The 16,168-nt window shown below is 35.7% G+C and overlaps 1 long non-coding RNA gene across 1 annotated transcript; it reads left to right on the top strand.

Moving 5' to 3' along the window:
• The first annotated feature begins 422 nt into the window (after nt 1-422).
• LOC148679593 (uncharacterized) lies at nt 423-4,673 on the top strand. Its single transcript, XR_015944979.1, has 3 exons — nt 423-2,321; nt 2,433-3,406; nt 4,056-4,673. It is a non-coding gene; the product is annotated as an uncharacterized LOC148679593 (long non-coding RNA).
• Nucleotides 4,674-16,168: the final 11,495 nt, after the last annotated feature.

Raw genomic sequence — 16,168 nt, 5'->3', positions numbered from 1 at the left:
GTGGCGACTGCGGATTAATAAAGGGACTAAGTAAACAGATAAATGAATGAATGAAAATGCTTTTGTTAAAGCATCTTGAAAAACACTAATATACCCGCTGAGCTATAGAGATAATTAATTTGAACAGTTGTTATTACTGTTTGGAAATTTCTTGTCTTGTCTTCAGCGGTTTATTACTGTTTGTAACTTTTGTCTTATCTTTAGTCTCCACCATCACATACAGGGCCTGATGGCTATACTGAGGTAGCAGACCCTGACACTGAATGGATCAGGGTGATATCTAAACTCCCTGAATAATCTCAGCTTGATATTCAGTTGATTTAAGTGTTTGATTAACCTGTCTCAATGTTTGAATTCTAGTAGGTAGTCTCAATGGCTTTCATGGTTCTTGACTGCGCTTTCCCAAGTTTGCAGAAAATTCTGAATCAAGGAGGAAGCCTGCACAGGAGCTTGCAGTGTGAGTGGCAGTTGACCGGTGGGCACGAAGGGGGGTTCCCTAAGACGGGTAAGATTTTCCCTTGGCCAAAGCGGAAAACAACCTAAGGCATGGGACCCCTCGTAAACCCCGGGGCATCTACCCGAACAGGGGGATGTTTAATGTGAAAGATGGTGCTGGACTGGGGTGATGCTCTATCGGCCTAAAGCATCCTTAGAGGGGAACTGTTTGAAGTTACAGTAGTCTGCCTCAGTGGCCCCGTCCAGACCTGATCACGAGAATCCTGCCTTTAGTGAGGACATGTCTGTCCTTGTGACAAGCATCAACGGACTATGCCAGGGTATGATACCCTGAAGGAGATGATTGGTAAAAAGATAATGGCAATGGGCTTTCAAGAACCATTGGAGACAGTAAAGTTTCTTAAAATGTTACCAATATCAATGTGGTTGGCTGCTTTAACAGCACTGGATATATAAGGTCTGATTTTTAAGAATGCTGAATTCCTGAATGTGAAGCTGAGATGATTTTTAAATAATGTGTCTGATTTTTCATAGTATTTTACTGATGCAGGTCCTTATTCATGGCAAAGGACATTTTCGAGATGGTGCTGGCTAAAGATAAAAACTGGCTGTGAGATGGTTTGGATAACACAGCTGAATGGAATTAAGCAGTTAAGGTAAAATAATTACAAGAAATTCTCTTAGTCTTTAAATAGTTCCAACTGAGTTTGAGAGATAAAAACGTTTGACATTTGGAACGTTGGTGAATGATTAAAGATTCTGAATTGTAATAATTTTAATGTTATAGTCTAAGACTATTGAAAATTTATGTGCATAAAACAGAGAGACAGAGACTGTTTAAGTGAAGCCATGAGTTGTGTTTCGTTTCTGTTATCGACTTGCTTAGCAACGATATTAAGAAAACAAAATGCACCAGCTGATTGTCTCAGAAAAGACATTGATTATGAACAGAAACTTTGAAACTTGATAAAAGATCATGTAAATCCAGTTGAAACTGGACAGAGAATTTTAAGAATAAATTTGTGCGAGTTCAACACCTAAAGCAAACTTAGTTATGAGCTGTCACAGTATTCATATCTATGGTACAATAATGCTTTTTTTTTTCCTGAGGGAATGATTTGTCCCTGTTGTATGAATATTGTCACTAGCCTCTGGAATGAGTGTTATACTATTACAGATTGTATAAGCGAAATGCCAGACATTACAGAAGTCAATAATACTGAGTGAATCTGATGAAAAGATGATGCAGAACATGAGATGAGCTTTAAATGGATGGGTTATCCAGCTCTGTTTGCAATCGTTAATAATGACTTCTTTTCCTGGTTCAGATTACTCTCTGGAATAATAATAATTTTAAAACAAGTTTTATTAGCTTATAGCTGTGAAATTGAACACTGCCATCCATTTCAGGTTACAAACCCATGTCTAAATTGTCTGAGAAGTTTAAATGTTAAATACAGTTAATTCTTTGCTATCTGCATATTAATGTTAAATATTTTAGACTTGATGGCATTTAAACAGTGACATTGGCTAAGTCACTAACCACAATAGTCCAGAAAGCATCCTCACTCTAGCATAGGAAAAATAAGCAGAGAATTGAGTTGAAGTCATTTGTGTTAAAGGCAAATGCTGCAGTAAATCACTCTGTCTGTGTGTGTCCTCAATGGTAGAGGAACATAATTGTTTGGATGTTGTGTAGAACAGAGAGATAAAGTTGAATGAAAGTATTTGCATCTGATGGTTGAATACAGTAAGAAGTATTTATACTGCTGCAGCGAAAATTAACATTTTAGGAAACAAAAATGCAGCGTGAACTTTAACAGCATTTTTAAGCAGTCAACTCAACTCAAGTCAATATTATTATTGTGAATACTGACAAGTTTTACAGAAACTTAGACTGCCTTTAAATGAAAATTTAGTAGTCCATATCCAAGCAAGAGTCTTGATTATATGTGGTAAAAGAGTTGTTAACTCAGTCTGTTCTTGTTCAATTGGTAATGCTTTCAAACAGGTTTTACTGTCAAATGACAGGTATGAAAGATTTTCAAATAATCAAAAGTTTGAGCAAATAGCTAACCTGTGAGCATTTCTAATTGACCAGACAGTAAGAATCAAATGAATCTTATACAAGATCATACTGTTTGCTTCTGATTATGTTGAATGGTTTAGTCAGAGTAAAGTAAATGGTACAAATGACAAGTTGAGAAGATAATTATAAGGTTTAGTCTTATTTTTGTTAAAAGATGCTTGAGTTTGAATTACTCAGGTTTGATCTTTGTTAAATTTGACTAAGATTTTGTTAAACCCCTAAAACGTGGGAACAAAAGAAATGGATTCACAATCCCTCTTATTGCATGTTAATGACTTGGATTAATAGTTTGTAAAAACCATTACATCTTTCTTGGTCTTGAGGTAACAGGTAATATCTATATCTAGTCTCTTTGAGGTGACTAAGGGTCTGGCTCAATTCATTTAGCCCGGCTTCCAGAGAGTGGATTTGATATTAGTTTGCTAACTGTGAAGGTGAATTTAGCTCATTATGGCCAGGACAATGGTGCTTGTACACTTCCTATCAATGATACAGAGGAATGTGTTGCATCACTACAATCACAACATTATTTGAATAAAAATATATTTTAAGTGGACTTGACTGACATGAAGTTCAGCGAGGTGATAATTAAACATGGTAATGGTGCTGAATTGGACTATTGTGCTGTTGGCATGTTTAATGTGTGTTAATGTAAAAATGCTTCATTATTCTAATTTGAAGTTACAGAACATGCTGATGAAGGTTTTAAAACTGGTGAAGATAAAGATGTTTTTGCAGGTCATGAATTTGAATCCTGTGTGGCTTAGCTCGAGTGGATGACCTTTTGTGTCTGATCAGAGGATCTCTGAGCCTTAGAATTGGCCTGGATGTTTGGATTTAGAGTTGGAGCAAGTTGTAGATGCATCAGAGGAAGTATTGATGGAAATTATGAGTTGTTTACTTCTGGAGGACTTTTAGGGCTTGCGCATTTGTGTTCACATTCTGGACTTTGGTCCTCTGTTGTTGTTTTTTTGTATGCTTTCACTTCTGCTTGCAGGACCCTTAATCCCACCGATGATGAGAAACGTGAACTCCTTTTGTGGGTGGAGAGTGGAAGAGCCCTTAGCTTGGGGACTGGAATTTTTAGGTTCCAGCTTGTCCAAGAAGGGGTGAAGAAAACTCTGCGAACTTATTAAGGGAGCATGAGTCATTACTTTCACTCTCCTTAGTGACCTCACTGGCTGACCGGAAGTGGAGTTTGGACTCCATTCGGGTCAAAAGGGGGGACTGAAGGATTCGGATTTCTGCTTTCCAATTCGTCTCATCATGGACCAACGTTTATCCTTTTCATCATCCTGTTTCTTAGTATTTAACTGTGAATTGATTTTAACTAATGACTAAGTTAAAACTGCTTACTGCAAGAATGTTCTGTGTCCTTGTTTCTCTTTTTGCCTGTCTATTTTAACTTTGTTTTCAGGAGACACACAGACCAGGTCATAGGTCATGGAGACCTCTCTCTCTCTCTCTCTCTATCTGTTCCTATGACTAGAGGTCCAATACAGAGGAGAAGAAGACACCTGTTTTATTGTCCTGATATATTGCCTATAATATTATAGCTGTTTGATTGATCTGTTTTTGAGTATAATTAATTTTAATGTAATTCCTTTTTGTGTGGAGACAGACTGTGTGGAGTAAAGATATTGCAGCAGACTGTTGATGGAAACAGTCTTGAACCAGCCTGATAACACAGCTGAACGTACAAGAAACATCCTTAAGTCTTTAACACAGATGGTCTTTTGTGTCTATTGTGTTCCTGGTTTAGCTTTGTACAGGTCGGAGATCAGCTCCTAATAACTTAAGGCGACCTCACCTCTAGGCATCAGGTCGCCATCCATATCTGGAGACAGATACAATGCTTTCTTTGACGCACGCATTAGGGTCATCCATATCTGGAAGTAGATACTATGTTTCTTTGACGCATGTATTTAGAATTGTCTATTTCTGTTGTAACCAATGAGAACTGTGTCTACCTGGATCCCACCCTTTCTGGACTTGTGTAAAGAGTATAATTGTTCGATTGTTGAAACTGTAAGGAGAGCGGCCTAGGAACTCATTGAGAGTGTTGAAGCTGGCTTCTGCGAATGAAACTGCAAACTATCTTCAGTAAACTTAATTTATTTTTTTTAAATCTCTGACTCCGGCTCTTCTTCATCTACCAGACTGGTCATTCTTTGGGTTAAACTGTAAACTATCCCTACACTACCACAATATGAAAGTGATACACTACCACAAGAATACTACAGGAGTATCACATACTGTACAGCACAGAATCATGTGGTAAAACGTCCCAAAAAACAACAAAGTACTACACAGTTACCACATAACATTTGATGGTTTACCACATAGAATACCGCAGGTAATGTTTGTAATGGAGGGTGTCGGTCATCTTGTTGTTTCAATTGCAAATTTATTCCAGTACACAAACATTTGCACACTGAAAAGTTTTTACAATAAATATGAATACATGTGATGTTACTTTGTAAGAATAGGTATTTCTTAATTAAACGACTTAAAACATACTGATTTTACCTTGCACTGAGAAAAAAAAAATGTTTTAGAAAAAAACAGAACAAAAAAGCTAATTCTTGTGATATTGTACTGCAGAAATTGCTGTAGCAATCCTGTGATATTTAGCTGTGTTGGTATTACCACACAAAAACAACAGAGAAACCACATACTTCATCCAATGGTAAATTCCTGTGAAATTTCACTGCAGAAAGGGCTGTAGTAATCCTGTCATATTTAGCTTTGCTCATTTTTTTGTGTGGTAAATTTATGTTGTACTGCTGAAATACCACAGGATTACCACAGGACATTTTTGTAAATCCGGTCGCACACCAGAAGCGAACTTAAGTCCAACTTTTGTGCTACAGAAAAGCCCAACAGTTTGTAACGACATAAGGGCATGTGCTAGCTAGACAATATTTTAAATGTCATCCTCTAGTATTAATTATCATAAAAATTCACATTTTCAAAAGAACTCCTCGTATTATAGTAAAACAGATAGTGAAGGGTTGATTTCTTTTTTATTACTACAGGTTTGGAACAACATGAGGATCAGATTATTTATTATTATTATTAATTTATTTTTTTGCTTTGGATGAAGTTTTTATATTTTTATTGTTTTTATTCAATGATATGTGCATGATTGTGATAAATGTAGGCAGTTCCTTTGAAAATATGCTATGTACCAGGGATGTCAAACTCCTGGAGGGCCGCAGCCCAGCAGAATTTAGTTCCAGCCCTGCTTCAACACACTACCTTTAGATTTAGTTTGATCAGGTGTGTTTAATTAGTATAACTGCAGTGTTACCCTGTAGATTGTGCAGTAAATAACTGTAAAATAGCCAGTGTTTTGCTGTAATAAAAGGAAACAGTATTTTACTGTAAAAGGAGTAGACTTTGTATGAAATTGTGTAGTGCAAAGAATAAATTACAGTAATTTATTTTATGTACTCATTACAGCTTTGACAATAAATAGCAAATTACTGTTCAACCATTACTGTCCCATCCACTCTGATGCTTTATGTTGCTAATTATAGAGAAGTGCATTTTGAAGGATGAAAACAATGATTTGGGCATCACCACACACTCCCACAGGCTGTCTGTCTTAAAAAGTTTTCAGAAAATGCTGGCCCTTTAAGGGAGTCAGGTGTTTGATTTGTTTACTGCTGAGTGTGCTTCATTCTCTGTCCATCAATTCAGATGTAGAGTCTGATATGTTTTAGGCTTTAAATAAGAATCTACAATGAGTAAGTAAAATGTGTTCAAATGTTTTTGAGGGTTTCTAAAATAAGGCTGTGTTTTAAGTTATATTGTTGTTATCTTGAACTGTGTACTTGAAAGCTACATTGTTAGCTAGTTAGCCCCTCCTCATATAACTTCTTACATTTATTGTATATTGCATACTGCCATAATGTACAGATGTTAACAGTTTTATGTATCTTTCTGGCAACTAAGCCAAAATTAAATTCCATCGCCTCAGTAAGATAACATGTGCACAGAAATCATCACAGGGAATCACAAAAACATATGATACACTTAACCATCCACACACAAAAGCTCCACTGTCAGCTCCCAGGTTGTGAGTTTGTTGCTAAGTATTTTTCAGAGCTGTGTTTCCACCTATGAATTTATATTAGAAACAATAGAAAAGTTTGTTGTCATGAGATTTTTTAAGTAAATAATAATTATAACAATAAAATATTGGATTCTTTGGTTTTTCGGTGTTGCCGACTTTATTTTTGTTTATATAATTATTTGTAACTTTTTATTGAGAATTGAGTTTTTAATTATTTTAAACTTTAACATTTAAAATAATTAGTTTTTTTTTTTTTTTTGCATGGTCAGCATTGAGGAGAGAGTAACACATTTCACCGCAGCACTTTGTGTGTGTGTTTGTGTATAATACCTATACCTGCTGCAGTCAACCTAAAACCTACAGTAGGTTGACATAAAACGAAAATAACACCCATTCTTGTCTTAGGACATTTTATTTGGCAAATTTTAAAATAACAGTAAGTATATGTGACATGTTAAATATATAGTATAATTTGCTGGTTTTAAACATACAGAATAATAATAAATATAGTTATGAAACAACCATAACACCAAATGTTGACTAATGAAAGTACATTTATAACAACTATTTATTTGTTAGACTTCTGTATTGTCAAACCATGTTGCATACAAATGCATTCAACAGACCTATATGACAGTGCATTGCTGTAGAGGACAAATAAAACACGAGACAGGTGTTTAGAAAGAGTATAGTTTATTTAGTTTGACATGCAAACTTATCTAAACAAGACACACTTTCAGAAAACAGCCCGGAAACATTATAATGCGCGCGCTCGTGAATATAACCCGCGGTTGTCTTCAACTGTTGTCTTCAATAGTCCTTCTTTGCTCAACAACTGAGCTGAAAAACAAAGCAAAACATTACAACAGTCAGACATGGAGCAAAGAGCATAGAATTACCAAGAGGCGACACTCTACAATTTGGGAAACAATAACGCGCTTTTTGAATAAAATAAATAAATAAAAAGCAGCTGCTTTCCATCGCGACAGCAATGACGAGCGATCGCTATCACTTGAAACTGGCGGAATCCGGGTCTGTTGCTCTTGGTCATTCTAAGCTCTTTGCTAAAGGTTTAATCATAACAGTTACCATGGTTTCTATTTCAAACTATAGTAAACTAAAGTTTGAAACTATAGTTTAAAATAGAAGATGAGTGGGCCTCGCTACTCCCACCCACCATAACCCTCGCAGCGAGGCCCCACTACCGGCCGCCCGTGTTTCCCCGAGGGTCCTCGGGGGTTGTGTTCTCCCTGCCTAGGGCTCAAAGGCCGCCTCGCTGACAGAGCACACGAGCTTTATGGGAATGCATATGCAAATTTTTACAAGGCACGTCACTGTTGTCTCGCTGTCATGGCGAGCGCTGAGGAGGGCTCACCTGATTGGACCAGGGAATCTGCGTCAGGGCGGGTTGCCGTCTGCTGTGGACAAAAAATATATTAAATATATTTAATATATATTTTTACATTTTTGGTGCTGTGTAATATTCTGAGATACTTTATACGGTTCCTTTTACAGCATCCATGGTGTAAATTAAGCGTTTCCGGCGAATTGAATGCCAATGCAAAATCCGGTGCGTTTAAGGTCTGTTTTCTTTCAAAATCAGCGATCTCCACAAGCTGAGTGATATCCGATTTAAAGTGGGTCTCAGATTGTACAAGAAGCACTGCATTAAATTACATTTCCCCCGCCATATCCTTATAATATGAGCAATATATTTTATCCCAGTATATTCAATGGAGCTTCTGCGTTAGCCTGCCGATTCTGACGGGCGCGTGCGAGTAAACAGCTTTTTGTCTCGTTTTACGCTTGAGCAACTAAATAAATGCAAAAGTTTATTTAACTGAATGTATGTTAATGACATTACAACATCGATGCTGTATAAGGAACCGTATAAAAAGGGAAAAAAGTTCACAATAACAGGTCACCGGAAGTGTATCAGCATGGAAACAGCACTAGCTCGGCATATACCCTATTTAAATAGGAACTTATATACATCTACTATATCTAGAAAACTACAGGAGTATTACATACTAAGCAACAGAATCCTGTGGTGCCACAGAAATGTTTAAGTGATACCACACACTACCACAAGAATACCGCAGGAGTATTACATACTGTACAACACAGAAAACATCCCAAAAAAACAACAAAGTACTACACAATCATCACATGGTTTTTGTTTTGTACATTTGATGGTTTACCACATGAAATACCACATGCTACCACAAAAATATTACAGGAATATAACAGTAATACCACACGCTCTACCACAAGAATATCCCAGGAATATTACATATTGTATAACAGAATCCTGTGGTAAATACTACCACAATATGAAAGTGATACACTACCACAAGAATACTACAGGAGTATCACATACTGTACAGCACAGAATCATGTGGTAAAACGTCCCAAAAAACAACAAAGTACTACACAGTTACCACATAACATTTGATGGTTTACCACATAGAATACCGCAGGTAATGTTTGTAATGGAGGGTGTCGGTCATCTTGTTGTTTCAATTGCAAATTTATTCCAGTACACAAACATTTGCACACTGAAAAGTTTTTACAATAAATATGAATACATGTGATGTTACTTTGTAAGAATAGGTATTTCTTAATTAAACGACTTAAATGCAGAACATACTGATTTTACCTTGCACTGAGAAAAAAAAAAATGTTTTAGAAAAAAACAGAACAAAAAAGCTAATTCTTGTGATATTGTACTGCAGAAATTGCTGTAGCAGTCCTGTGATATTTAGCTGTGTTGGTATTACCACACAAAAACAACAGAGAAACCACATACTTCATCCAATGGTAAATTCCTGTGAAATTTCACTGCAGAAAGTGCTGTAGTAATCCTGTCATATTTAGCTTTGCTCATTTTTTTGTGTGGTATATTTATGTTGTACTGCTGAAATACCACAGGATTACCACAGGACATTTTTGTAAATCCGGTCGCACACCAGAAGCGAACTTAAGTTCAACTTTTGTGCTACAGAAAAGCCCAACAGTTTGTAACGACATAAGGGCATGTGCTAGCTAGACAATATTTTAAATGTCATCCTCTAGTATTAATTATCATAAAAATTCACATTTTCAAAAGAACTCCTCGTATTATAGTAAAACAGATAGTGAAGGGTTAACTAGTGAGTCTTTTCGTCATTTTATTTGATTTCTTTTTTATTACTACAGGTTTGGAACAACATGAGGATCAGATTATTTATTATTATTATTAATTTATTTTTTTGCTTTGGATGAAGTTTTTATATTTTTATTGTTTTTATTCAATGATATGTGCATGATTGTGATAAATGTAGGCAGTTCCTTTGAAAATATGCTATGTACCAGGGATGTCAAACTCCTGGAGGGCCGCAGCCCAGCAGAATTTAGTTCCAGCCCTGCTTCAACACACTACCTTTAGATTTAGTTTGATCAGGTGTGTTTAATTAGTATAACTGCAGTGTTACCCTGTAGATTGTGCAGTAAATAACTGTAAAATAGCCAGTGTTTTGCTGTAATAAAAGGAAACAGTATTTTACTGTAAAAGGAGTAGACTTTGTATGAAATAGTGTAGTGCAAAGAATAAATTACAGTAATTTATTTTATGTACTCATTACAGCTTTGACAATAAATAGCAAATTACTGTTCAACCATTACTGTCCCATCCACTCTGATGCTTTATGTTGCTAATTATAGAGACGTGCATTTTGAAGGCTGAAAACAATGATTTGGGCATCACCACACACTCCCACAGGCTGTCTGTCTTAAAAAGTTTTCAGAAAATGCTGGCCCTTTAAGGGAGTCAGGTGTTTGATTTGTTTACTGCTGAGTGTGCTTCATTCTCTGTCCATCAATTCAGATGTAGAGTCTGATATGTTTTAGGCTTTAAATAAGAATCTACAATGAGTAAGTAAAATGTGTTCAAATGTTTTTGAGGGTTTCTAAAATAAGGCTGTGTTTTAAGTTATATTGTTGTTATCTTGAACTGTGTACTTGAAAGCTACATTGTTAGCTAGTTAGCCCCTCCTCATATAACTTCTTACATTTATTGTATATTGCATACTGCCATAATGTACAGATGTTAACAGTTTTATGTATCTTTCTGGCAACTAAGCCAAAATTAAATTCCATCGCCTCAGTAAGGTAACATGTGCACAGAAATCATCACAGGGAATCACAAAAACATATGATACACTTAACCATCCACACACAAAAGCTCCACTGTCAGCTCCCAGGTTGTGAGTTTGTTGCTAAGTATTTTTCAGAGCTGTGTTTCCACCTATGAATTTATATTAGAAACAATAGAAAAGTTTGTTGTCATGAGATTTTTTAAGTATAAAATATTGGATTCTTTGGTTTTTCGGTGTTGCCGACTTTATTTTTGTTTATATAATTATTTGTAACTTTTTATTGAGAATTGAGTTTTTAATTATTTTAAACTTTAACATTTAAAATAATTAGTTTTTTTTTTTTTTTTTTTGCATGGTCAGCATTGAGGAGAGAGTAACACATTTCACCGCAGCACTTTGTGTGTGTGTTTGTGTATAATACCTATACCTGCTGCAGTCAACCTAAAACCTACAGTAGGTTGACATAAAACGAAAATAACACCCATTCTTGTCTTAGGACATTTTATTTGGCAAATTTTAAAATAACAGTAAGTATATGTGACATGTTAAATATATAGTATAATTTGCTGGTTTTAAACATACAGAATAATAATAAATATAGTTATGAAACAACCATAACACCAAATGTTGACTAATGAAAGTACATTTATAACAACTATTTATTTGTTAGACTTCTGTATTGTCAAACCATGTTGCATACAAATGCATTCAACAGACCTATATGACAGTGCATTGCTGTAGAGGACAAATAAAACACGAGACAGGTGTTTAGAAAGAGTATAGTTTATTTAGTTTGACATGCAAACTTATCTAAACAAGACACACTTTCAGAAAACAGCCCGGAAACATTATAATGCGCGCGCTCGTGAATATAACCCGCGGTTGTCTTCAACTGTTGTCTTCAATAGTCCTTCTTTGCTCAACAACTGAGCTGAAAAACAAAGCAAAACATTACAACAGTCAGACATGGAGCAAAGAGCATAGAATTACCAAGAGGCGACACTCTACAATTTGGGAAACAATAACGCGCTTTTTGAATAAAATAAATAAATAAAAAGCAGCTGCTTTCCATCGCGACAGCAATGACGAGCGATCGCTATCACTTGAAACTGGCGGAATCCGGGTCTGTTGCTCTTGGTCATTCTAAGCTCTTTGCTAAAGGTTTAATCATAACAGTTACCATGGTTTCTATTGCAAACTATAGTAAACTAAAGTTTCTAGTTTAAAATAGAAGATGAGTGGGCCTCGCTACTCCCACCCACCATAACCCTCGCAGCGAGGCCCCACTACCGGCCGCCCGTGTTTCCCCGAGGGTCCTCGGGGGTTGTGTTCTCCCTGCCTAGGGCTCAAAGGCCGCCTCGCTGACAGAGCACACGAGCTTTATAGGAATGCATATGCAAATTTTTACAAGGCACGTCACTGTTGTCTCGCTGTCATGGCGAGCGCTGAGGAGGGCTCACCTGATTGGACCAGGGAATCTGCGTCAGGGCGGGTTGCCGTCTGCTGTGGACAAAAAATATATTAAATATATTTAATATATATTTTTACATTTTTGGTGCTGTGTAATATTCTGAGATACTTTATACGGTTCCTTTTACAGCATCCATGGTGTAAATTAAGCGTTTCCGGCGAATTGAATGCCAATGCAAAATCCGGTGCGTTTAAGGTCTGTTTTCTTTCAAAATCAGCGATCTCCACAAGCTGAGTGATATCCGATTTAAAGTGGGTCTCAGATTGTACAAGAAGCACTGCATTAAATTACATTTCCCCCGCCATATCCTTATAATATGAGCAATATATTTTACCCCAGTATATTCAATGGAGCTTCTGCGTTAGCCTGCCGATTCTGACGGGCGCGTGCGAGTAAACAGCTTTTTGTCTCGTTTTACGCTTGAGCAACTAAATAAATGCAAAAGTTTATTTAACTGAATGTATGTTAATGACATTACAACATCGATGCTGTATAAGGAACCGTATAAAATGGAAAAAAAGTTCACAATAACAGGTCACCGGAAGTGTATCAGCATGGAAACAGCACTAGCTCGGCATATACCCTATTTAAATAGGAACTTATATACATCTAATATATCTAGAAAACTACAGGAGTATTACATACTAAGCAACAGAATCCTGTGGTGCCACAGAAATGTTTAAGTGATACCACACACTACCACAAGAATACCGCAGGAGTATTACATACTGTACAACACAGAAAACATCCCAAAAAAACAACAAAGTACTACACAATCATCACATGGTTTTTATTTTGTACATTTGATGGTTTACCACATGAAATACCACATGCTACCACAAAAATATTACAGGAATATAACAGCTAATACCACACGCTCTACCACAAGAATATCCCAGGAATATTACATATTGTATAACAGAATCCTGTGGTAAATACTACCACAATATGAAAGTGATACACTACCACAAGAATACTACAGGAGTATCACATACTGTACAGCACAGAATCATGTGGTAAAACGTCCCAAAAAACAACAAAGTACTACACAGTTACCACATAACATTTGATGGTTTACCACATAGAATACCGCAGGTAATGTTTGTAATGGAGGGTGTCGGTCATCTTGTTGTTTCAATTGCAAATTTATTCCAGTACACAAACATTTGCACACTGAAAAGTTTTTACAATAAATATGAATACATGTGATGTTACTTTGTAAGAATAGGTATTTCTTAATTAAACGACTTAAAACATACTGATTTTACCTTGCACTGAGAAAAAAAAAATGTTTTAGAAAAAAACAGAACAAAAAAGCTAATTCTTGTGATATTGTACTGCAGAAATTGCTGTAGCAGTCCTGTGATATTTAGCTGTGTTGGTATTACCACACAAAAACAACAGAGAAACCACATACTTCATCCAATGGTAAATTCATGTGAAATTTCACTGCAGAAAGGGCTGTAGTAATCCTGTCATATTTAGCTTTGCTCATTTTTTTGTGTGGTAAATTTATGTTGTACTGCTGAAATACCACAGGATTACCACAGGACATTTTTGTAAATCCGGTCGCACACCAGAAGCGAACTTAAGTCCAACTTTTGTGCTACAGAAAAGCCCAACAGTTTGTAACGACATAAGGGCATGTGCTAGCTAGACAATATTTTAAATGTCATCCTCTAGTATTAATTATCATAAAAATTCACATTTTCAAAAGAACTCCTCGTATTATAGTAAAACAGATAGTGAAGGGTTAACTAGTGAGTCTTTTCGTCATTTTATTTGATTTCTTTTTTATTACTACAGGTTTGGAACAACATGAGGATCAGATTATTTATTATTATTATTAATTTATTTTTTTGCTTTGGATGAAGTTTTTATATTTTTATTGTTTTTATTCAATGATATGTGCATGATTGTGATAAATGTAGGCAGTTCCTTTGAAAATATGCTATGTACCAGGGATGTCAAACTCCTGGAGGGCCGCAGCCCAGCAGAATTTAGTTCCAGCCCTGCTTCAACACACTACCTTTAGATTTAGTTTGATCAGGTGTGTTTAATTAGTATAACTGCAGTGTTACCCTGTAGATTGTGCAGTAAATAACTGTAAAATAGCCAGTGTTTTGCTGTAATAAAAGGAAACAGTATTTTACTGTAAAAGGAGTAGACTTTGTATGAAATTGTGTAGTGCAAAGAATAAATTACAGTAATTTATTTTATGTACTCATTACAGCTTTGACAATAAATAGCAAATTACTGTTCAACCATTACTGTCCCATCCACTCTGATGCTTTATGTTGCTAATTATAGAGACGTGCATTTTGAAGGCTGAAAACAATGATTTGGGCATCACCACACACTCCCACAGGCTGTCTGTCTTAAAAAGTTTTCAGAAAATGCTGGCCCTTTAAGGGAGTCAGGTGTTTGATTTGTTTACTGCTGAGTGTGCTTCATTCTCTGTCCATCAATTCAGATGTAGAGTCTGATATGTTTTAGGCTTTAAATAAGAATCTACAATGAGTAAGTAAAATGTGTTCAAATGTTTTTGAGGGTTTCTAAAATAAGGCTGTGTTTTAAGTTATATTGTTGTTATCTTGAACTGTGTACTTGAAAGCTACATTGTTAGCTAGTTAGCCCCTCCTCATATAACTTCTTACATTTATTGTATATTGCATACTGCCATAATGTACAGATGTTAACAGTTTTATGTATCTTTCTGGCAACTAAGCCAAAATTAAATTCCATCGCCTCAGTAAGGTAACATGTGCACAGAAATCATCACAGGGAATCACAAAAACATATGATACACTTAACCATCCACACACAAAAGCTCCACTGTCAGCTCCCAGGTTGTGAGTTTGTTGCTAAGTATTTTTCAGAGCTGTGTTTCCACCTATGAATTTATATTAGAAACAATAGAAAAGTTTGTTGTCATGAGATTTTTTAAGTAAATAATAATTATAACAATAAAATATTGGATTCTTTGGTTTTTCGGTGTTGCCGACTTTATTTTTGTTTATATAATTATTTGTAACTTTTTATTGAGAATTGAGTTTTTAATTATTTTAAACTTTAACATTTAAAATAATTAGTTTTTTTTTTTTTTTTTTTTTTTTTGCATGGTCAGCATTGAGGAGAGAGTAACACATTTCACCGCAGCACTTTGTGTGTGTGTTTGTGTAGAATACCTATACCTGCTGCAGTCAACCTAAAACCTACAGTAGGTTGACATAAAACGAAAATAACACCCATTCTTGTCTTAGGACATTTTATTTGGCAAATTTTAAAATAACAGTAAGTATATGTGACATGTTAAATATATAGTATAATTTGCTGGTTTTAAACATACAGAATAATAATAAATATAGTTATGAAACAACCATAACACCAAATGTTGACTAATGAAAGTACATTTATAACAACTATTTATTTGTTAGACTTCTGTATTGTCAAACCATGTTGCATACAAATGCATTCAACAGACCTATATGACAGTGCATTGCTGTAGAGGACAAATAAAACACGAGACAGGTGTTTAGAAAGAGTATAGTTTATTTAGTTTGACATGCAAACTTATCTAAACAAGACACACTTTCAGAAAACAGCCCGGAAACATTATAATGCGCGCGCTCGTGAATATAACCCGCGGTTGTCTTCAACTGTTGTCTTCAATAGTCCTTCTTTGCTCAACAACTGAGCTGAAAAACAAAGCAAAACATTACAACAGTCAGACATGGAGCAAAGAGCATAGAATTACCAAGAGGCGACACTCTACAATTTGGGAAACAATAACGCGCTTTTTGAATAAAATAAATAAATAAAAAGCAGCTGCTTTCCATCGCGACAGCAATGACGAGCGATCGCTATCACTTGAAACTGGCGGAATCCGGGTCTGTTGCTCTTGGTCATTCTAAGCTCTTTGCTAAAGGTTTAAT

Source organism: Danio rerio, chromosome 15 (genome assembly GCF_052040795.2).
Source record: "Danio rerio strain M-AB ecotype USA chromosome 15, GRCz13ab, whole genome shotgun sequence".
Taxonomy (NCBI): domain Eukaryota; kingdom Metazoa; phylum Chordata; class Actinopteri; order Cypriniformes; family Danionidae; genus Danio; species Danio rerio.
Note: the sequence above shows the minus strand (reverse complement) of the source record. Positions and strands in the feature narration are given on the sequence as shown.